The 22,319-nt window shown below is 43.1% G+C and overlaps 1 protein-coding gene and 2 long non-coding RNA genes across 3 annotated transcripts in view; 2 read left to right on the plus strand and 1 right to left on the minus strand.

Annotated features, from left to right (window-relative positions):
• The window catches only part of SOX6 (SRY-box transcription factor 6), a 375,244-nt gene extending 358,192 nt beyond the window's left edge, over positions 1–17,052 (minus strand). Inside the window, exon 1 of the mRNA XM_074842580.1 lies at positions 16,972–17,052. The gene's annotated coding sequence lies outside the window, so the exon portion shown is untranslated. The remainder of the gene's footprint in view (positions 1–16,971) is intronic.
• Positions 16,225–21,407, plus strand: LOC141930984 (uncharacterized). The gene is made up of 3 exons (XR_012625463.1): positions 16,225–16,935; positions 17,312–17,719; positions 20,442–21,407. It is a non-coding gene; the product is annotated as an uncharacterized LOC141930984 (long non-coding RNA).
• On the plus strand, positions 18,537–19,456 carry LOC141930985 (uncharacterized). Its single transcript, XR_012625464.1, has 2 exons — positions 18,537–18,641; positions 18,746–19,456. It is a non-coding gene; the product is annotated as an uncharacterized LOC141930985 (long non-coding RNA).
• Positions 21,408–22,319: the final 912 nt, after the last annotated feature.

The raw sequence follows: 22,319 nt of genomic DNA on the forward strand, positions 1-22,319 counted from the left end.
CAGGCATCTGTGTTTATGTGGAATTTCTTTTAAATGTATGCTTGTAAATAAAGATACTTGAGTTGCCCAATGCATCCTAAATTCTTTTCCAGAATTTGTTATTTTGCTATCTATGACCTTTGGACCTCTTCTGTTTTGAGTTGAAATTTTAAGACTAAAAGTATTGCTAGATGGCCTTCAGCAGAAAACATAAGATACTCTTCTCCATTGCTAACACAGATGATTACAGGCCCACCTGTGAACTTATTAGCAGGTTTTAACTAATGAGAACCATTGCATCTGACAGAAAGCATTGGAAAGATCAGATTCTAAAATGTTATGTGGCCCCTGTTCTGAATGGTACCAAATGTCACTTACTCAGTGCCCCTTTCAACGGAACTAAAGGGTGTCACAGGAGGTATAAGATACTTACAGAATCAGGCCCCATGACTCTGCTTTGTGCTCCATATTTTTACCTCTTTCAAAACATTTTTAAGATTCGTATGTAGCATTGCTTTAGGTCAAAATATATTATTATACATGAGAGCACCAAGCTCCCATGAAAATCAGCTCCATTGCTGGATTTATTTTCTCTCTTGAAAAGCTGACTAGTCTATTTTATAAACTAGCAATTGCTGTATTTTTAAAGTTTATAAAACCTGGCCTCTGGCTAACTTGTAAACATAGGATATATTATCCTTTTGTTTGTAAAGCTTAATCCTACAACTGTCAAGCTGAATAAGCCTTTAGAATAATAGTAAAAATACAAAAAACCCAGTCATCGTTAACAGAAAATTGAACTCAGATTGAGATAAAAATGTCAGTGGCACAATTTTTGATGTATTTGGTAGTACATACAGGACTGGGAACATTTTTATCATACAGACTTCTCAAAAGCCTTCTTGGGCCACCTAATTTTAAAAGTCATGAAGTGATAAAGGTTTTTTAAAAGTATCTATGCTTCACCATCCTCCTTCAATGAATCTCTGGTAGCTAGCAAAAAAATAATTCTTAGTGTTTTAATCACATAGGACCTTACTGACACTGAATTGGAAATGAGATTCTTCGTGTGGATTCGGAGCACATATCCATACAGCAGCATTAAAAACTATCTGCTCATACACTTGCAACTCTCAGTATTTATTGCCAGAACATACTTAAATACGATACCCGTGGTACAAACACTGAGTTAGAGACATTCTTTACACCTTGTAGTCTAAGTAGATTACACAAGAGGAAAGAAGGGTACTATGAGTAAAGTAACATGTTTGTAATCACTGTCTGTGGCAGCATCAAAACAACAGACAATGCCAAGTTCTCCTACCTCCCCAGCCAGTGCCCTAAGTACTGGCGCCCACTGCTCCCTGAGCTACATGACAGGCATATGTTGTTCCTCCTCTTATGAATGCAACTAGAATTGTTTAAGAAGCCACTGCTCTCCCTGCTAGAACTTACTGTCCCTCCACTTAGACATTACATGGTTTGAGCTGTGGTTTCAACTAACTCCCTTTGCCACACAGTGACATTACATCTGAAGCATTCACACAGTGATTTGCTGCACCTCAGCTGAGAGGCAGGAAAGAAGAGCTAAACGTATGATTTCTTCTGTCCCTCCAGCTAGACGTGCAAAAACATGCCTGTCTACACTCTAATCTAGGCTATATATATACACTTTACCTCAGCTATTTTAAAGATGGAGCATAAAAAGAAAAACAAACAGTCAAGATTTAACCTAGCACTTAACTGTACCCCTATTCCATCTTGGTGGGAGCAACCAAAAACTCCGTACAGAGACAATTAAATTATCTTTCCTCACTGGTATGAAAAGACCAAGGTTTGTTCCTACCGGAGAAACTGCATCCATTACCTTTGCCTGAGACATCCTGGATTTTCCCGAGTTTCTTATTTTTTTTTTAATTCAGTTTGTTCAGTTGATCCTTTCTGATGCTTAGTCATGAATTTAGAGAGAATAATGGACAAATATGCAGGTAAAAATTTAAAAATATAATTGGGAATAATCATACAATAACAGAAAAAGATTCTCTGGCTTCTGTAATTCTAACACGGTTGAGTTAGTGCCAAGATTATGCTTTGTAGCAGAACAGGTGAGAGGAGGAAGAAGACAATTAGAACCATTACCTTATGTGGCCAAGACATTTTGAGTCAAGACCAAATATCTGACAGAACTGCCTAGAGATCTCAGTTCAGATAAAGCCCACTGCTAATTATTCCCTGAAGAACACTCTTTCAGAATGAGAAAAAAAAATCTGGTAGAGAGCAGAGAGAACTTGGAAACAGAAAAAGTCATTATAAATAAATATAACTTATCTTAAGAACTTGATATACTTATCGTAGACAGATATTATTAATTTCTGCAGATAAACAACACAGTTCTAAACAAGCGAAGAAATAAAATCTGTGTCAAATGTTGTTCTCCCGATCAAAAATCTTAGCAATTTCATATTAAACGTAAATTGATTATAAAGAACATATTTATTTAGCATCAGTAATTATGTAAAATAAGCCATTCCCCCTAGAGATTATCCATAGCCTTCTAGACAAAACAAGCCCCAGAAGTTTTTAATCCTGACCATGTTGCGGGCTGACCGTTAAACAAAGGAGCAGGTCAGTGAGGAAATTCATAAACCAAAAAATATATAAACCACCACTAGTGAATAAGGATTCAGTCCTCCAAAGTGCTAAACACGTTGGCTCCAATCCAACAAAGTACTTAACTACATGCTGAATTTTAAGCACATATATAGTCTCATTCCCACTGAGATTATTCACAGGCTTTAAAGCTCAGCATGTGCTTATATAGTCTGTTGAACTAGGACCAGAGCACTTGGTGTCTTTCAGGGCTTGAACCCTGAGTGTTATCAGCTGGACCTGAAAGAGCTCAAGCAAATGAATTTTCTATCTGCCTTAGTCAATAACTCTAAACTTCATTCTGAAGATGTGAATCATTCAGAGATTATGAGTTCAGACTACCCTTCTTCCACAACTTCAAGTAGAAGAATGAGGGCTCAGCAGCCATTCCTGGGGTCCACTGCAGCATCTTCTCTTTGTTGGGGTGTCAAAAAAAAAAAAGAAAAAAAAATATTCTTCCCATAGACCTAGAAAAAGGACCACAGCCTATCAGCTCCTCTGGCTGAGAAAAAACGTGCTACTGAGTTCAGTTGAAAGAATCATCATTGCTTGAGTTATTGGGAATAAATGCCAACTATCCAATTCATCATTGCTATTTATTTTAATACCAAAATTGTGATAAGAGGCAAACTGCTCGTCACACATCTGATCGTATTCGTTCCGGCTCCCACGCCAGAGAACAGGCTGTCAAGGACTTCTGGCAAATGAGAGTCTCTTACCCAGTGATTGCCTTTACCACAGCTCTGGAATTCACTGCCAGGAGACTGAGGCCCAAGTGTGCCCTATGAAAACTGGTGTGACACCAAGTGTACTTTCAGACAAGCAAAACAGCAGAAAAACAAAATGCAAATAAATTAATTTCTCACATCAAACGAGTAATGGCAACCTCTTATCTGTGTGCAAAAGGGGTTGTTTGTTTTAGGTTCTGCCTTTTTTTTTTTTTTTAATTTCAGGGCCCTATTCATTGCAAAAAAATGATATACCAAATATTTTTAAACATAAGTAAAGGCATTCTATTAGAATCTGAATTTCAAAAAAGCTTAGTAAGATACTGACACATTAATCAAGTGAGAATTTGCACAGAGAAACTTACAGGGAATAGAAAGAACCACATGCACTTCCATATCTGAAACAAGATTCAAAACAAATTCTGAAAGACTGTTTTGTGTAGTGACTGCTGTGCCTCATTTTATGCCACTATATTACTTTGTGGCATAGAAATGAAATAGCGAACATGCATAACTGGTAACAGAGTGACCCTAAAATTATCAGACAGTCGACTGCCACGATCTAGCAGCTTTAACTAGACAGAACACTGCTATGGGGAACCCTGGCCTACAGCATTCACCAAGAAGAAGAGCTGACATGCACCATGGCATATTTTTACATGTTCAAGAATTCCAGTCAAGCCACAGTAATGGATGATCCTATTAACCCTGGACAGTCTTAGGAGAGACCCTGAGGATATATGGATCCTTCCCTAGAAGTTTCAGTGGCTTGGTGCCTTTTATGATAAAGCTTCATATTTCTTGTATTTTTGGGCCGGTTCCCTATTTGTTACCTCCACAACACAACTAGCCGGCCAGCTTGCGTCTCAGTTATTTAAACATGGTGCAATGGGTCCAGCCCAGCCTATCATGCACAACTGGAAGACTGCAGGGCATGGTCTAGTTCTTCTAAAAGAATTGTCTATCACGGGAAGTCTAAAAAACCTCTCTCTGCACAACTTTCCAAAAAAGCTGAGAACATAGGAAAACTATTTTTCCCTTTTACATGACACAATATTCCCAGTTCTGGAAGTTATACATCCCAGTTATCAACAGCTGTTCAGTCATTACTCCCACTCTAAGCTCAGTTAATATCCCATTTGATTGTGAATGACAGAAGTGCTGATTTTGGTATCTCATCCTCCGTTTCATGGAAAGTGGAAGAGTATAGGTGAAGAAGGAGAATAAAATCAGTAAGTATGCCTTGAAAGGCTGCATCCACTAATGCTGATCTGCTCCCACACATGCTAGTTTTTTTCTGTCTCTTTGCTTCTCACCCTATTCCCTTTCTTCCTTTTCCCCCTCTCGTTTCCTCTCATTCAAGTATTGTCCCTCCCTTCCCATCCACAGAAACCGATCATTTCAGGTTCTAAAGCATCTATTTCTCTTCTGCTTTGCTTTTAGCTAGTCTCAAACCTTCATCACTAACAAGATCAAAAAGCTACCGCTCTTCCACTCGCAACTATTTTAAAGACATAAAATACAATTTCATTTCACCTTCAACATCCAGACCACAAATTCGTGTGCAAGTGTATTGGGATTCCTAATTTATACCGATAATTCAGAATCTGTAAGGTTTTTCAACAATATTGGCTATCAATGAGTTGTTAGAAGGATCAATAAAACACAAAAACCTTTAAGATTCATGGTAAGTATTCACGAGCCAGTCATATAAATAATATTTATGTATGCATACAAGTCATGCTAAAAAACGCAAAAATTACCAAACTGCTCCATTCAAACCTTCCCCAGAAGCCTACCTTTTCTCAGACAGCAAGGACAGAAAACTTATGTCCCAAAGTATTTGTTGTGAACAACTTCATGAGCAACAGAAAGGGAATACGGAGTTCAGTCTTGAATACAGCACGCACTAAAAAGGACTTTTTTAGCCACTGCATGTTATCTTCCTAAAAAGATAGCATTATGCCATCTATATTCAGCTTTCATAATTTAAAGATATCAAGCTATTACCAAACACTGAGTACAGATATTCTCTATGCGTGTTCAACAGCAAGAAGAGCATTACAGTTACTATTCAGTTGGACCCATTCACTCTTCCCTCCCATCTTTGTCCTTTCATATCCCTTCCCCTCCTCTTCCTCTCCCTTTGTTTTTTCATCCCTTCTTTTCTCCCACACACTTTCAAGAAGGCCCAATTCAGCACAGTGTGGTATCGGCAGAGACCAGCAACAGCTGCTGTTCCAGCTACCACAGTGAGTGGATTTTAAAAAATCAAGGGACAGCTTTAAAGTTTGGGAGAGCTGTTTAGATTGAATATGTTATAACTCTACTGAGGATTTGGACTTTAGCTACACTCAATAGGGGTGCTTCATTACCTACTTGTGGGAATGCCACTTGTCTGTGATGAGGTCACAGCCTCCTGGTGATAAATTCCATATCTGCTGTTTAGCCCGGTCAGCTGAAAACAAACTAGCAGATGCCATGCTGATTTGCATCTAGTTGCTATCGATACTAAAGAGACAATATGTGAAAGACAGGAAGTATCATGTGGGAGCCACACTTAGACAGCGTGAGGGGAAGCAAGCATTCACCTTCTTTATCTAATCAACCCGTGTTGAATTACTGAAAGTCTTCCACAAGATGAACGCAGTAATCAAAACCAATTTTGGGCTGGATTTGTCTCTTACTGGTTTATTTTTTATCCTAGGCATTTCTGTGCCACTCTGACTGGGGAAAAAAAAAAAAAAAAAAGAAAATCCATCAGAAGTAGAATCAGCAACAGCTTTTGCCTTGAAGTCTGCACTTCTATAAGAAATCACCCTTACATACTATTCAGCAAAACAATTTCCTCCCATTGCTTTTGCTTTTGGTCTTGTTATACAACATACTCACATCATGAAATATTGAATTCAACCTGTCCAAGGGAGGACTTCATAAATTAGAAACTCCAGCTAATCCTCAGTAATTACTCTTTAGGTCCCTCAGCTACCTTCTCTCTCCTACCCACATTTTCTCTTTCCCTGAAAAGACTATGTATGACACAGCATTCGAAGTCTTTCACTTTTGCACCATCATCTTGACTTTGAGTCTGTAATTTGATCCCATTCCATCACAGAGTGTTGTGCAATGGTGTTTTCAAATCAACTGCTAGTGGACACACCCATTCATCCCATAAAATGCATGGCAGTATATCGGCACTAAAATACACGCCAGTGTATCTCCACTACCATCACTAATTGGAGTTTTTGTTACATTCTTAAAATAAACATTACAGATTGAATCATTATTGTTTAGAACCAATGGTGAAGATTAAAATAATAATGAGAGTTTCCACTGACAGGAAAAAAAGGAATCACAAGGAAAGGCTGTGCACACAAGCAAGGAAAGAAAACTTTTTTGCCTTTCACCAAAGGCTGAGGGAAGTTCTGCAGAGGAGGGAACAAAGGGCCACTTGACTGCTTGAATGCTCAGTAGACATGGTCCCTTGAAGTCTAGGTGGAGCGTGGTGGGTGAGCATAGAGACACACCTGAACTGACTCCACTGTGTCTCTCTGAGTTCCTACACAGAGACAGCAGGGGTGAAAAGTTAGAGGGACTGTTGCGCCTAGCGGGGGCTACCTGGAACTTGCCATCCCTCAGCAGCATCATGCATATGGTGCAGGAGCCCAAAGGCACGATAATGCATAAACTAACGTATCCTCGACTCCTGTAAGTCATTCTTGAAGAATAAAGGGAGCCTGTGATTTATTTACCTGCAGCAATAATATAGCTTTGAAGTAGAAAGGCTAATAGCATCTGCTCTCCAAGTCCAAGGTAGCCAGATGCCAGAACAGCCAATATTAGCACATTCTTCCAACTAATGGCAGCAAAGTGATTGCCCACTCAGTACTTTAAATCTAGGCAGACCTTCTAGCATAGGAACATTCCTTTTTTCTCTGGCAGGTATGCTGACAGATTTGTAACTTGAGGTATTCTAAGAGTGATCAAAATACATAAATAACACCACTAAGAAGAGTACAAAAGATCTGTTGTACTACTGCTCAGCAGAAATGAGAATATGTTTTCTCTTACTCCTTCTTCTAGCACATTAGGTGGCAATACCTTTCTTTCTTGATCTCTTCTGCTTTACATTTTTCTATCTCATTACACTTCTCTAAATTTACCCCTCACGGCCTCTGTAGCCGTCATCCCATCCCAACACCAGTTAACTACCTTCTAGCTCATGAAATCAAGATGAAAAGCTAACCATATCTAACTTGGTTTGAAATAAATGAAAACATTCCGTTTTTACTTTCAAAGAGAAATATGACAGGTACCATAATTTTTGTGTGGAAAGAACAGGTAGTATAATGGGAACTAGGACCTATGGAAGGCAACCAGAAAGCATGAAAGGCTTTTCCTAGGATTCATCTTTGACCTTTTGGACAAGCAACGAGAATAGCTATAGATAGCAGAATGTAAGAACGCACGCATGTAAACCAGAGGTGAATACAAAATCTCAATTGTAGGTACTACCATAACAAAAATACTACTAAAATACTGCTTATGTACATCAAAAATTTTCATGTGCACATCTACATACACTTGCACTAAAGGTTGAGTAAAGTACATTCTTACTGTAATGGCCTACATGAATTCCTCAGCAGAAGAAAAATATGAAAGCATCTGCAGGAAGATAATCTGCCCTCAGCAGATCAGGTGTGACAAAGAAAAAAAAAAAGCAAATGCACAGCCACAGCCTCCACCGTTACAGGGAGTCAGCAGTCAGAATCCCCACACACTGCAGATACTAAACCAGAAGACCCACTGGAAGATTAGCTATTGAGACAGTTGATCTAGCATGTAGTTTACATGAGATGAATTCCTGTTAATGTCATCTTAAAGCCATAACCCACATCATGTAGACAAACCTGATTCCACCTTAGCTAAAACCAAGTTATTTTCCACAGTGAATCCAGTGCAAACAGGACCTTCACATGCAACCCCCCTCCCAGCACAGTCACAGAAAGGTCTTTCCATCGAATCCAGAAGGAACTGTATCATGTCCTAAGGAATGCACTAGTGGCTAGAGTAAAATGGCACCCTTCCCCTTAGCAAATGGAGTAACACCAGTTTATGCCAGCTGAGAATCCGTCAAATATCAAATTGTATCAAAATATTCCTCTGAAATAGCTCAACATTCAAATAACATATATATTAAATCCTTCAAAATGTTCATTCTAATAATAATAAGTCAGGCAGGCACACGGCACCCTCCTTATCCAGAAAGCTCCCAAAATGTGATTCATTATCTAGCTCCACCAATATCTGGATTTGGTACTTCTAAGGTAAAATGCTGCGAGTGTCCTTAGCACACTACTCCACTGCATTTAGGAAAGGAAGTGAGGATTAACTGAGCCAGTTAAAACTATAAGAAGAATGTAGATGGGCAACTACATCCTATCTTAGCTGGAATTAGGCCATGACATTGAGGTTAACCCCCCTACTTGTGCAAAAATACCACGGGTTTTTACTAACCACAAATGGTCAGGAACTCAGTTTAACAAGCTCATCCACAACAATAATACAGATGTAAAAAGCATGCAGAACAATCTCTGGAAGTGTGATACTCTAGCTCAAAGTACTCGCGTATTCATACACCAGTTGTAATCTAAAACTAGACAAAATGAAGCAAGATTGCTGTAATACAATACTTTCACAGTACAAACATCTGTTTAAATCTGAGGACTTCCTAAAAGCTTCACCTCAATAGTTTTGGAGCATTAACAGATAGAGCCTCTGTAGAAAGAGTATCTATGAGTAATAAGGAAATTTGCAGCACTCGCTGCCTCCTCCGCACTGGGACACTGACCAATACCGTTTATGAAGTAAACAATTCAACAGCAGCCCTTCCGGAACAGCTCCTCACCAGGGCAATCTACTCAGGAATTAAAGTCACATTTATTCCAGAAAAGAGTATCCAGATAGGGAGCACCCTGCAGTATTTTATGTCAATTTTCCCACATTGGCAGGTCCTTGGAGCAATGTATTAATTCTCCTTATGTTGTGTAATAGTTAGTTGGAATTAGTAAATACACACTGTTCCAGCACATGCATCTAATTTGTCATAAAGTATGGTATGTAAGAAATCACACCATCTTCAATAAATCTAAAAAGACATTAACATTTTTGTTTCTAATACAAGATATTTCAAGCAACTAGTAAAATTTCAGTGGTATATGGAAGGGGTCTTAGAGAAACGCACAAAAAAATACGACTATAAACAAGCCATCATTCTGGTAAGAGGAAATACAAACAACCAGAATAAAAATAGTTGATGCACAAAAGCCATAATGAGGGGGTTGCTCAAAAAATAACTTCTACTTTGAATGGTTTGGATGAAATACAAATTATCCACAGAAAAGTGTGGACTGGCATAAATGTTTGTACAAAATTATAAGTATATTTCTAGAAGTATGCAAGAGACAACCGCCTGCATGCTGCACAAGGTCCCAACAACGCTCTGCCTAAGTGCTAGTGCAGAGTCCAAACCACTGCATTTTAATTACTATGCAGCCTCAGATATATTGCCTTTGATATGGAAATGTTCTTGTTCTCTCATCTTCACATACGGTCTCATGCACAGAAATCTTTATCTGATTCATAAAAAATAAACTAGAATCCAATCTCAACACCTGACCTCAGTGCTTAGAAGTTTTTTACTAAGCATGGTGTCACTATAAAAAGAATGGGTAATATTGGTGTAAAGTTAGATATTTGGAGCAATGATATGAAGGATTTGCAGTTAGGAATCAAATCAATACTGCACCTCTGAGGTTTTAGAGTTTCCTGTTGCCTTATATCAGTCTACCAGTGACTGGAGAAACAATTGACTGTACACCTTTCTGCCTAGTTCAAGAAGAAAGAAAAAAATATTTAAATGTCAACCTGTCTTACCACCAAATAGAAAAGATGCAACTTAGCCACTTGCTGTATGAAATAGGTTCCGAAATCTAATAAATCACTAACGTCAAACTTTCCAGCCTTTTTTTTTTTCTTAAATATGCAAAAAAATGTTATATACAAATTAAAGGAATGTACTACAAAGTTTACATGGGAAGAAGCAAAATGTTTCCTGAGCTTTACTTTATCAAACAGGTAAAATAAACATGAAGAATACTTAAAATACAAACCCGGTACTTTTGCATAGCTTGCATTAATATGGTGCCTGTAAGAAGGCTAAAAAATTTTGCTTTGACAAATTCTACTAGTCACTCGAAAAAAAATTAAATATTCAGACCTATTTAGATACTTCTTCTAGCTCTATACAAATACATTCTCTTTTTATAAAGAATATGATCTGTGTAAGCTCTCTATAGAAGATAATGACCCATCTGTAAATCATTTTGTTGCAGGTTATCTGTTTTTTATCACTTCTAGTACCTGTCTGTCCCTGATATGATACCCTTAAACACATTAACTTGATGGAATGGCTTCGCCTGACTTCAAAAAAACATCGATTGATAGATATTTATTCTCCACTATAAACAAACAACTCTGATTAACCTAGTTTACCGATATATCTAATTTTATATTACTTCTTTCAATTCACAAGGCTCAAGAAATATTTGATTAAACTAATTTCCAATCAGTGATTTTCAAACTTGGGATACTGTTTTCTTTCTTCGTAATTTAAGGAGACAAAACAGTAAACATAAAACTGATACGAGCATTTTAAAATATACAAGAGGAGGAAAGAAATGTCTATGTACTGATTCTTGTTTCTTTAAGAGAAAATCCATTTTTCAGGTTCCTGTTGTACTAATTGAAAGAGAATTATTTAAAACTTCACTGAATACTTGAATATCCGATGGGTATGTGTAGCAGTTTCACCAGTGCCAAAGAACTCTAGACTTTCTGAAAGACAGTAAACTAAAAATTGGCAGGAAATCTCTTACAATGATGTCACAAATATTTGTTGTTGCCACAGAATAATGTTTTAAAAGAACACCTACTTCTGTGCTGAAAAGGCTTTGGGAACATGTAATTATCCAGTTTTATCACTGTAGAAATCGGCTGCTTTCCAGCAAATACGTCTATCAGATTTCTCACTTCTGCGCAGAACTACATCTAAATAAATATACACATATTTCATACAGACATCACACCGGTCCAGTACACAACCTTACTAATGATAGGATTTTACCATATTCTGTTCTTTTCACAATATGATATCATGGCCTGTAACGATACATCAATAAATACTGTGGGAGAATCGCGTGTCTAAAAAATTCTGAATAGCTCACATAAAAAAAGGAAATTCAGTTTCTGTGGTTTGGTAACAAGTCCCCTAAAGTTCCCATTCTTGCTGTTCTACCTAAGGAAAAAATAGAAAAGGGTGTAAATAAAAATGACACAAAAAGACACTGAAGGAGACGAACAGAAATCTGTTTACTAAGGCACAAACTTGAAATGCGCACCTTTGTGCTTTGCTGCTACTTGACGAATAAGCTATATGTGAACTCCCGAATACATCATAAAGCTGTACTTCTCTCCCAGGTTCTGACATCATGCAGAAATGTTTCAAAGCTCTGTCTCTGTGATTTACTATATTAACTGAAATGTTTTAAAAATATGTCGTTGTATCACTTCAGTTGACACAGCTTATATATACACAAACACCCCTATTTACATAACTTTTAAAACGTTAGTCATTACACACAACCTCTGCCAAACCAGCCCACTGATCTTTAAAGTCACACTATGCAAAAAGAAATATCCATCCCCCCATTGTATGGGGTATAAAGAAAAGCGCATCACAGCTTCTCTTTCCTAAGTAATTTTTGTTCCATTAAATAAATAAATAAATTGATGGAAGCCTTTTAAGTGTGATCTATACACTTTTAAGGGGGAAATCAAACCAAGTGTAAAAGATTAATGGATATGCTTCCTGAAGTGGTATCTCCCAAGGTGATTACAGTCTTTAGCAGATATAAGGTCATGACTAAAGAAACTTTCTCATGCTGAGAAAAAGCATATTTGTTTTTGCTATCATCATGCAAAGCTCTGGCCTTTATTACCACGAGGTATTTCAAGGCCTCTAAGACCTGCAGACATACGTGGATGCTTTTGACTAAAAATATGATCAAAGATGCAAAAAAAACATGTCCAGAGGGATTTTTTTCCCCATGGAGCAAAAGAAGTTCAGCTGGAAGTGACCATGAACAATTGTCGGGCACATATTAAAAACCACTGGCTCGGGAACAAGCACTGGCAGTTCCCACTTGTGAACAAAACCAAATTGACAAGTGAAGGCAACTAACTTTGGACATCAGTTATTATTTTCTGCAAGTCAGGCACTAGTGGCCTTACGAAGGAAACTCCGCTCCGCTTTGTTTCTCTTCTCGCTTTCACCAGTGTATAAACGTTAAGAAGGAAAAAATGAAGCAGAGTTACGTAAGTTCAGCAGAGAATCGGTAATGTGCAGGGAGAGACAGCCATCTGTCTCACTCCCTTTATGCTATGTGCTATACACATGGCACTAGGCTGCACCCTGCGCTCTAGGAGCCGGGGAACAGTGCGCTTTGAGGCAGCCCAGCTCAGTCTCCCCGCAGCACTGAACCGCAAGGCAGAGAGAGAAAATAATGCATCTCGCAGAGGATGCGAGGTTGCAGATCAAAGGGCCTCTTACGTTCTCATCGCTGAATGAATTAAAGTTCTAGGGGAGGAGGCCGGAGAAATCGGAGTGAGCGAAACAACAAGTACGACAGGAGAGACGGAGCCAGGAGCCGTAAATCCGGGCACGACGCGGGGAGACGCCACAGCGGCCGGAGCCCGCGGCCCGGCGTCCCCGGGCGGCGCAGGGTCCCCCGCCGGCGGCCGCTCCTTCCCCTCGGGGCTCCGCCTGCCCCCGACAGCCGCCAGAGCCCCGCGGGGCGCGGAGGGGGCGCGGAGGGCCGCCAGCCCCCCCCTCCTCCCCGGAGGTGGCGCCCCGGGGCGCTGTGGCGGGGGCAGACCGCCCCCCCCCCCCCCCCCTTCCCCGGCCCCCCGCGACCGCCGGCACCGCCCGGGCCCTCGCCCCCGGCCCGCGGCCCCGCCGGGGCCCGTCCCCCGCCCCCGTCGGCGGGAGCCGGTGGGCGGCAGCGCAGCGGCCCGGAGCGCGGCGCTGGGAGCGCTGCCCAGGGCTCCCCTTCCCCTCCCCCCGGGAGCGCGCTTCCAAATGGCTCCGCAGGCGAGGCTGGCCGGGCTGCGCCTGGTGCGGGGATTCCAGGAGCAGTGCCTGGGTTGGTTTCCGTATATTCTTTGGCTTTTAATAGCTAGCTGAGGAAAAAAGAAAGCATTATTGTCTTCTTTCTTTCCTTCTCTCATTGCCTATTCTAAATTTGACTCCAAAGTTTAAGCAGTTGAATTGGCTAATTCTGAATACAGTCTATTGAGAGACCAGACACAGCAGTATATCCCTGTATAGCAATAGATACAATGTGCTGAATTGGCAGTCTAATTATAAATGTGGCATTTGGACCTCCTTTCAGACCCAGTGCCACCTTACCTTATGAGGGAACTTCAACTACAGCAACTGTTCAAAACAAAATGCCATTACAGGATCAGCTTCACCCAACACTGGAACCAGCCAGGGGATTGTTTTACAAACAGCCTTTCTCACTTAACACAAGAATGTATTATAAGGAAAAGTTATGGATAGTGCAGAGTCTGAAGAAAATGCGTATGTAGTTTCTGCCAGGTGTCGAGCCACTTCAAACTGCAGCATACTCCAAATGACCTCATTATTTTCTTTTAAATGTACTCACTATAAATAGATTATTCCTTAGTTTTACTAGAAAGAGCTGCTAGGTACGCTTGCTGTTTAGATTCCGAGTGGAGGGCGCCTATAACGTTGTGAGCACAGAAACACGCGAAATATCCTGGCTCCAAACAAAAACCTGCAATAAGATCTTGCCAAGGAATCATGGTGTGCTGAAAAAAGTTTTTTAAAGCGTCTTTTCCAGGGAAATATTTGTATGTAATGGCAAACTACATGCACATATCTCACATTCATTCTTATTATTTACTTTATGGTATAATGGCTTAATTAAATGAGTGGGCACAAGCACGTCAATAAAACAAGTCAAGTCAAGTCGAAGTCTCAAAACAGGTTTCAAAATTACTCCATTACACGAATACAGAAAGGGAAATTCGTTAATTTTTGGACTTCAAGCCCTGCTTGGGGACTGGATAAAACTGCTCTTCCGCCCTCACGATCAGCACTGAAGATGGAAATACCAAAAATGTTAAAATGAGGGTAAAAGAAAACAGCAGGAACAAAGTGCCGCTCGTGTGCCGAAGGCTATTTAAATTAGCTTAATAAACATATACCTTATCTACAAACAGCAGGCGAAGATATCTCACTTTATCGCAGAAAGTTTCACCGTCTACGTTTTTGGGAAACACCCCTAGGACAGAACTAATCTGCGGTCCCCAGGCTCCCACCAGGCTGACTTTCCCTGCAGCCCCCCCGCCACTCAGACACAACACTAATTGTCTCTTCACGCTGCCACTTTCACTCCTTCCCGTCCTCTGCAAAAAGCCGAGCCAGCCCCCCAGCCCCCGCCGTGGAAGGCTCCGCCGAAGGCAGCGGCGGCCGCCGGCGCGGCCGGGCCGGTGCCCGGGGCTGCCCTGAAGGCCCGACGCTGGCCGAGCCGGCGGCCCCGCCGCGGAGCGGGGGCTGCTCCCCGCCCGCCGCTCGGCACGGGAGCGGGGGCTCTGCGGCCGAGGAGCCGCTCTCTGGCAGCGCGGCTGGTGATGCACGCGTGGAGGTACCTGCTCACATCACGCCTAAACGTTCTCCCTCACGTATCTACCCCGAGCCGCGCTCTGCAGGGGCCAGCCCGCCGCCGGACACGCGTGCATGCATTACACGAGCGGGCGCGGCGGTGCCCGCGCCTCCCCGGCGCAGGGCAAGCCGCAGAGGCACCCTCATTAGCTCCCACTGATGATTCCTTTCAGGATCATGAATGGAACAATTGTCAAAAACTGCGGGAAAAAAAAACAAGCCCCGAGACTATTATATACAGACACAGCTTGTGTGCGCGCATGTGACAGTTGCAGGCAACCCAGATTTGTTCATAAACTCTTCAGCATTATCCGAGATAAAACACCAAATTGCTTCTACGGTTAAAGAGGCTCCTTATCCCCCATCAAAAAACCAAACAGCCTCCAAGGTAGTGAAAGCCAGGAAAAGACAAGCCCTCCACCAGGCACACCTTGCCTTACTCGTATCCTACAGCACCGTCTGTAAACAGCTGCGCTAGCTTGTTGCAACTGCCCCTATTTTATTTCAAAATAATAATAATAATAATAATAGTAAGTTAAATACTTCCTGAAAACTTACTTTGCATTTAGCTTAGGCACTATTCTTTTTTTCAGCTCGCAAAGGAAGCCGTTTTGTCCAGGTTAGGTATTGTCTACTTATGGATCAGCCTCTGGCTAAGGGTTTATTTTAATTTATGGCTTATGCATTCTTTTAAGGTCGATTTGCATGACCTCCGGCAAAGAGCTAAGGCAGCAAGAAATCCCAAGTCGAATGTTGCCACAAAGCGGCACACATCTCCCCTTCCCGGTGTAAACAGAGCTCTCTGATGATGGACTGCGTTCTTCCCCCCTCCCCGTGTATCACAAATTAGGGTGCGATATCAATTTTAAAGTTTTCAGCATAACTTTCTCCAGCCCCCCCGCTCGGGGCGATGAGGCGCCGCCGCAGCAGCAGCTCCTGGGGACAGTGCCCCGCCGTGGCCACCCCCAGCATCGCCGCCGCCCCTCCCGCCGCTCCGCGCCGTGCCGCGCTCCGGGGACAGCACTCATTTGTGGCGAACTTCAAAGCGGTTACCCACCTCGAACTTAACGGAGAATTGAAAAGCAACACTAAACTCCCTTCGCCTTTCTCCATCCCGTGGCTTTTGGGGTTATCCGTGAAGAGAAACCCACGCGAGCACTCCGGAGTAATGACAGCAGCGCTCTGCTCTCAAAGATTTATTTCGGATTTTATTTTTCCTCTCTCTCTCTCTCTTTCTCCCTCTCGTGTTAGTTCCTTACGTACAATATCTTCCCAGCACCATGTGTTCGCCTGCCGTGGGTGATCTTAAAATACAACGCTGATCTGTCACTACATTTTAAAATAAACTCTACTCGGGAAGGATGAGAAAGTGTTGTGATTTCAAGGTACTGGGGTCCCCAAACGTCTCGGAAACCTCGGGATTCAAACAGCCCCGGAAACTCGCACGGGGACGAGACTATAACTACTTTTCCCTAAAGAAGAAAAGAAAAGAAAAAAACAAACCGACCAACAACACCCTCGTGGTATAAAAGTAAATAATCGTGCAGGGGGAGGCGGGGGGAAGGGGTGAATTCAGCAATGTTAAAAGCTAAACAACAGATCTACCTCCGGACGCTGCTGCTTCACTCAATTGCAACTAATAACCCATTAAAGACAGCGCAGAGGGAACCGGATTCTCTCCTGCAAAGCGACATAAATCCAGCGAAAACCCATTAAACCACCGCCACCGCCACCAAGCCACGCAGCACTACACACCACAGCAAACAACAGGTATACAACACAATAGGGCTTTTTTTTCCTGGTTACCTCCTCGGGATCCAGTGTGGCACAAAGCACTGGGAGAGCCTCCTTTTTTTTTTTTTTGCAACGCGCTTCGGTAATTTTCATTAAAAAAAAAAAAAAAAAAAAAGAGAGAGAGAGAGGGAAGGAGGTGAAAGGGGAGAGAGAAAGAGGGATAAATGGGTGGTAATTCGGTAAAATAAAATCAAATCAAATAAAATAAAATAAATGAACTAGAGTCTGCTGGTGTTTCTCCGGGCCATGGATGTGCAGGATCCCGATCGTTAGAAGTTTGCGGATGGGTTGCCTGGAGATTTGGTTACAATCAGGTTCATTATTATTATTTTTTTTTTCCTCCTGAAACAAGTGAAGGCGATGGTTACTGCTGTCAATCTTGGCAATCAATGTGAGCGGCCATGTCGTAAGTATTCAAAGCATTTCCCGTCGTGCAACATCAGAAAGTGAGTGGCCAGGGCATTGATCTGAGGAAGGCAAAAGGAGGCAGGGCTCCCCCGCCCAGACAGCACAGGCAAGATGAGACAACACAGAGAGAGAGAGGGAGAGGGAGAGGGGGGGAGAGAGAGGGAGACTGAGAGCGAGCGAGCGGGGAGAGCAACAACTGCGGAGAAAGTGAGCACAAAACAGAAAGTGAAATCACCCCGGGCTGCCAGCCGCATCCCCGAGAAGCTATCACCACTCACAGTGCTATTAGACAAATGAAACCTTAAACCTCGCTCCTCTAATGACCACTGATTGCCCGGAGTGGTGAGGAAAGGTACTAGAAAGTTACCGGGGAGGGGGTGCGAGGGCGGGGAGGGGAGGGCGGGGAGGGGGCCGGAAAAGGAGGAGGGGGAGAGGGGGGGTCCCGGGAGAGCCGGGTCGCGGGGCCGGGGCTGCGCGGGGGGAGCGGCGTGTTACACGCCGGCCCTCCCCCGCCCGCACGGCGCTTCCCGGGGAGTGCGTGGGGAGGCACACGCCGAAAAAGTCCTACCGGGCTCCTGCTCGCAAATTAGATTAAAAAAAAAAAAAAAAAAAGGCAAGCAGGGAAAGGAAAAAAAAAAAAAAAAAAGCGGGAGAGAGACGATCTGCAGGACCTGGGGAGGACGAGAGGGAAAGCACTCAGCAGGCGCCTAGTGACAGTTGATAAATGGGGCTCTGAGGAGCCCGATCCCACAGCCCGGTCGGGGTAAAAAACAGATGAAACGTAAAGTATAAATTACACTAGAGATGGGAGTCCAGCTACGGGGACCCAGGGGAGAGGAAGGGGAGATGAGGAAGGAGTAGGCGCTCAGAGTCCACAAACTATTTAGCGATGCATTCAACAGAAAGGTAAAACGTGAGCACGGATAAAAGGGAAAGACAGGTATGACCGGAGAAGAAAAACTGATTTAGGACGGACTCGAGCTGAAGTTGGGATTCTCGTGGCGACGACGAGAGATTTTAGCAGCGGCAATATATAAATATCTCTCTCCCTGCCTACCAAAAGGCAACAGATAAGGACTTGAATATCAGCTTGAATACCAATTTAGGAACTCACGCTCCCTTGGAAGTGCTAATTGGGGGGGGGGGGGGGGGGGGGGGGGAGGAATCTGGGAGAAAGAAGGGAAAACTCTGAGGAGGTGAGGAGAAAATCAACCAGTGGCACAGAGTACTGCAAAGCCAAGAAAGTCTCTCTGCTGTATTTTTACATGCCAAAGGTAAACATAAAAGAGTCTTTCAAACTGTCAGGGGCCCGCAGATCAGGTGGGCAAACAGCGCTGCAAAGCTAACGTCTCCCTCTTTTGATATTATTCACACCTAGGCTAAACTGTTGTTAAGATGGGAGTGCGGAAAGCAACCTCAAGCCCACAAAATGAGAGAGAGAGAGAGAAGTTGTTGATTCATCTCTGTATTTTTGGCACTTTCTCCCCATTTTCCAGAAGGCGCCTGGAACAGTTAGTAACAGAGAAACTTTTTAATTTTAAAATAGCTTCATAACTTATAGAGGCCAAAAAGACGAGGAGAAAGCCTGATTTCGCTTTCCTCCTCTCTCAAGTAGAAATTTGCGGAATAGGTTAGACCCAGAAGCATGTTCAGCCCCACCACGAATGAACCTTGCTTCATAAGGACGTGATGAAAATCGAGCATTAATGTGATGGCACAGGACTGATCTAATCTGGCTCTATTTCATTTTGTTAACAAGCTGTAAAACTCAACACACTACTGGAGTCGTGCACAGTGCATCCTCTACCTTGCTATCCGAGGTACTATCATCCCTCTCGAGTCGAGTCCCGGGAAAATGAGTTTTAAGTCGGAACCTCTTGGAATAGCGGACCCATTTTATACAGTATTTTTGGCAATTCCACTACAATAAAAGGAGCAATCAAGTCCTATTCGGCAAGCAGCAAACACCTTCAAGCAGAACTTCAAAATTAGCTAGTGAAGCTTTACCATCAAATTAGCTGGCTGAAGGCATAGTAGCTAATTTCCGTGCCTTCTTTCAATTTTAATAAAAGATACTAAAAAACTGAAATTCGGAGACGGGGGTAAATTATAGGATTGTAAATACTGAGTTTGTATTCACCTGCGTTCAGCTAATTCAAAGTGTTCACCTTGCTGCAGTTATCTGGGCTATGGATTTAACAACAGGAAATAGCTGCCTTTCCAGATATTGCCATGTCCTTTTTAATCTTTAATTATCAGAATCCCCGTGATTGGTCCTTGTAACACATTTAAACCTGCTGCAAGTAAAGGCAACACCTTGACTTTTTGCATAACTAGTAGCTTTGGCGCGCAAAAACATGAGCACTGTAAGAAAAGAGGTAACCAGCATACAAGGACGAACTACCCTGCCCGAGTTTGCAACCCCATCAATTTGTTACTGGAAGTTGTTTGGTTTTTTTTTTTTTTTCTTTCAAGAAACAAACAGGAGGGGGGGGGAAAGGGGGGGAAAAAAAAAAAAAAAAAAAGCCGAACCCAAACCCACTCCTCAATGTAGCGTCCGCCTTATGAAGTACGAGGCGGTAATGGGACAAGAGATAAGGCATCGGGTGGCTGTGAGCGCCCAGCCAGCCGCAGCCCGGGGGACAGCCCGGGGGACAGCCCGGGGGACAGCCCGGGGGACAGCCCGCGGCGCGCCCGCCCGCCCGGCAGGGCCGGCCCCTGGGCTGGGGCAGGACAGCGCGACGGGCGCCCACGCTGCCGGGCGGAGCGCAGGGATCTCCAGCTTGTTGCTTCCCCTGCCTGATCAATTCACTTCCAGAGGTAACACCCAGGGCCAGAGCGCTACAACTTCTCCGCGGTTGAAAAAGCAGATTCCTTGGGCATTGTATGCAAATGTGCGTGTGTGTGTGCACTGCACAGGAATAATTGTGCTCCCTCTTTGTTTGCATAAGTGAACACCCGCCGTGTAGATACGCATACACGTGCCGAGAACCAAGAAAACGCTTTTCCTTTTAGCGTTACCATACGCTTAGAGACCGCGTTTTAAATTACTTCCCTCGCTTTTGCTTCATTAGGCTAAAACCAGGCAGAGCAGGCGGCGCAGGCAGCTGTCGAGGAGGGATGCTGAGCTGCTGTGGGTGCCTGCGGAGGGACGGGCTCGGAAGCGCCCAGTTCACGTCGGGGCACTTACCTGCTCACAGCTGTCACTGCGGTTCGCGCCGTCTCTCGCCTTCAGCACGTTAAAGTAAGGGAACATTCAACAAGCGAAGCAACCTGTCTGTGTGTTAAGTTTTACGTACCGCATCTTTAACGTGATGAGCAAACCTACAACTCCTGTAGAGTTGGTGCAACAGTCCCAGAAGTTTGGATTCAAAGGGCAAGAAATTCCATCTTAAAAGTCATTCACCCAAATTCTAAACTCCCCTCTCTCCCCACTCAATGCCGGACAATTAGCAGGCACGTTTATAAATTCCCTGTGCTGACACTCTCCGACCATGAAGACTTTTCATAGGCTTGGTAAGGATGTTCAGAGAAACTTTTGCAAAATAATCAACAGCATCTGAGAGAAAACTAAAGGAAAAGAAGTTAAAGCCTCATCATCCGATTGGGAGAAAGTTTTGTTAGACTAGATAGAAGCATATTACTGCACGTTTCTTCATAAGCAAACCCATCAGCTGACACGAGTTCCCCTAGAACAAGAACCTCTGGCGATCTCCTCAAAATTTAGGGGACGTTTGCATTTTATAACGCCCAAAGCTAAAGATCTGACTGAAAACAAAAACTCTGAATTCCTTACAGCGTCATCTGCCAACACAATGTATTGTCCTGGTGGAAAGAGGATCAAGGAGATTTTAATTTCATTTGAAACTGTGCATCATCTCGATAGTGAAGCAAAAAGCCGCAGCAACAATCTCCCCGCTCCACCCCCCCGTTCCAAAAAAAAAAAAAAAAAAAAAAAAAAAAAAGGGGGGGGGGGAAGAACTGGAAAAACCACATAAACTTTTACAAAGAAAATAATAGCAAGTTTGACATGAAAACCCCTTCCTGTCTCAGAAAGTTCATTTTAAAGGTCCCCTCTGTAAATCTAAAGTGCAAACACCAGGCTAAGGTAGTGAGTGGCTGGAATTTGCATGCTGATAAGAGAAGGCTGTTGTACTTACAGTGACAGAGGGCAGGCTGCGGAAGAAAAGCTGTTTGTGTTAGCCTGAGAGTCACCCAGGGCTGCAATGAGAGGAGAAGAGAGGAGTGGGAGTGCCAAGCTGGATACACCTTCACCGCATCTCATCACATCTGCCAGCCTCTCTCTCCCTCTCTCTTTCATTTCCACATTCCCTTTGTTCCTGAAAAAAAAAAAAAAAAAAATCTACACGTCACATCAGTCCCCAGATGCAGTCTACACCAAAGAAAAAAAATGAATAATTCAATCAAACTGTGCATAGTCTCTAAGGCAATAAATCTATTGCACTTAAAGAAACGAAGGGTAATTACCGCTATAGAATTAGAATAAGGCCAGAGCGCGCAGGGATCCCAGGGTCTGTAAACTCCACGGTCAAATAAAGTTTCATTTATTTAATCCTTTGACAACCCCAATGTAAACTAAAGGGGAGGATCGGAACTTATTCCAGTTGGGTTTGAGAATGCTTGGAGTGAATGTTATAAAAGGAGAGCGCCCGTGATCTCTAACAAACACAATGCAAGGAAGTCGAAGTGTTTCACTGCATCACCTCCAGGGTCCGTTCCCCCCTCCCTAACGAAGAGCAGACCACACTCCCACTTCCACCGGCTTCTGCTGCTCTCTGCAAGTGCAACGGGAATCGCTGGCAGCCAGCAGCCGCCTTACCTGCTCCTAGATTGCCAGCAAAGCCTGAGAAAAACTCAGGGCAACCGGCACTTCTGTTCCACGCTCTGGCGGAGAGAAGCCATGGGGGACTTGCACCGGCAGGGATTGACTC

Source organism: Strix aluco, chromosome 16 (genome assembly GCF_031877795.1).
Source record: "Strix aluco isolate bStrAlu1 chromosome 16, bStrAlu1.hap1, whole genome shotgun sequence".
In the NCBI taxonomy this organism is placed as follows: domain Eukaryota; kingdom Metazoa; phylum Chordata; class Aves; order Strigiformes; family Strigidae; genus Strix; species Strix aluco.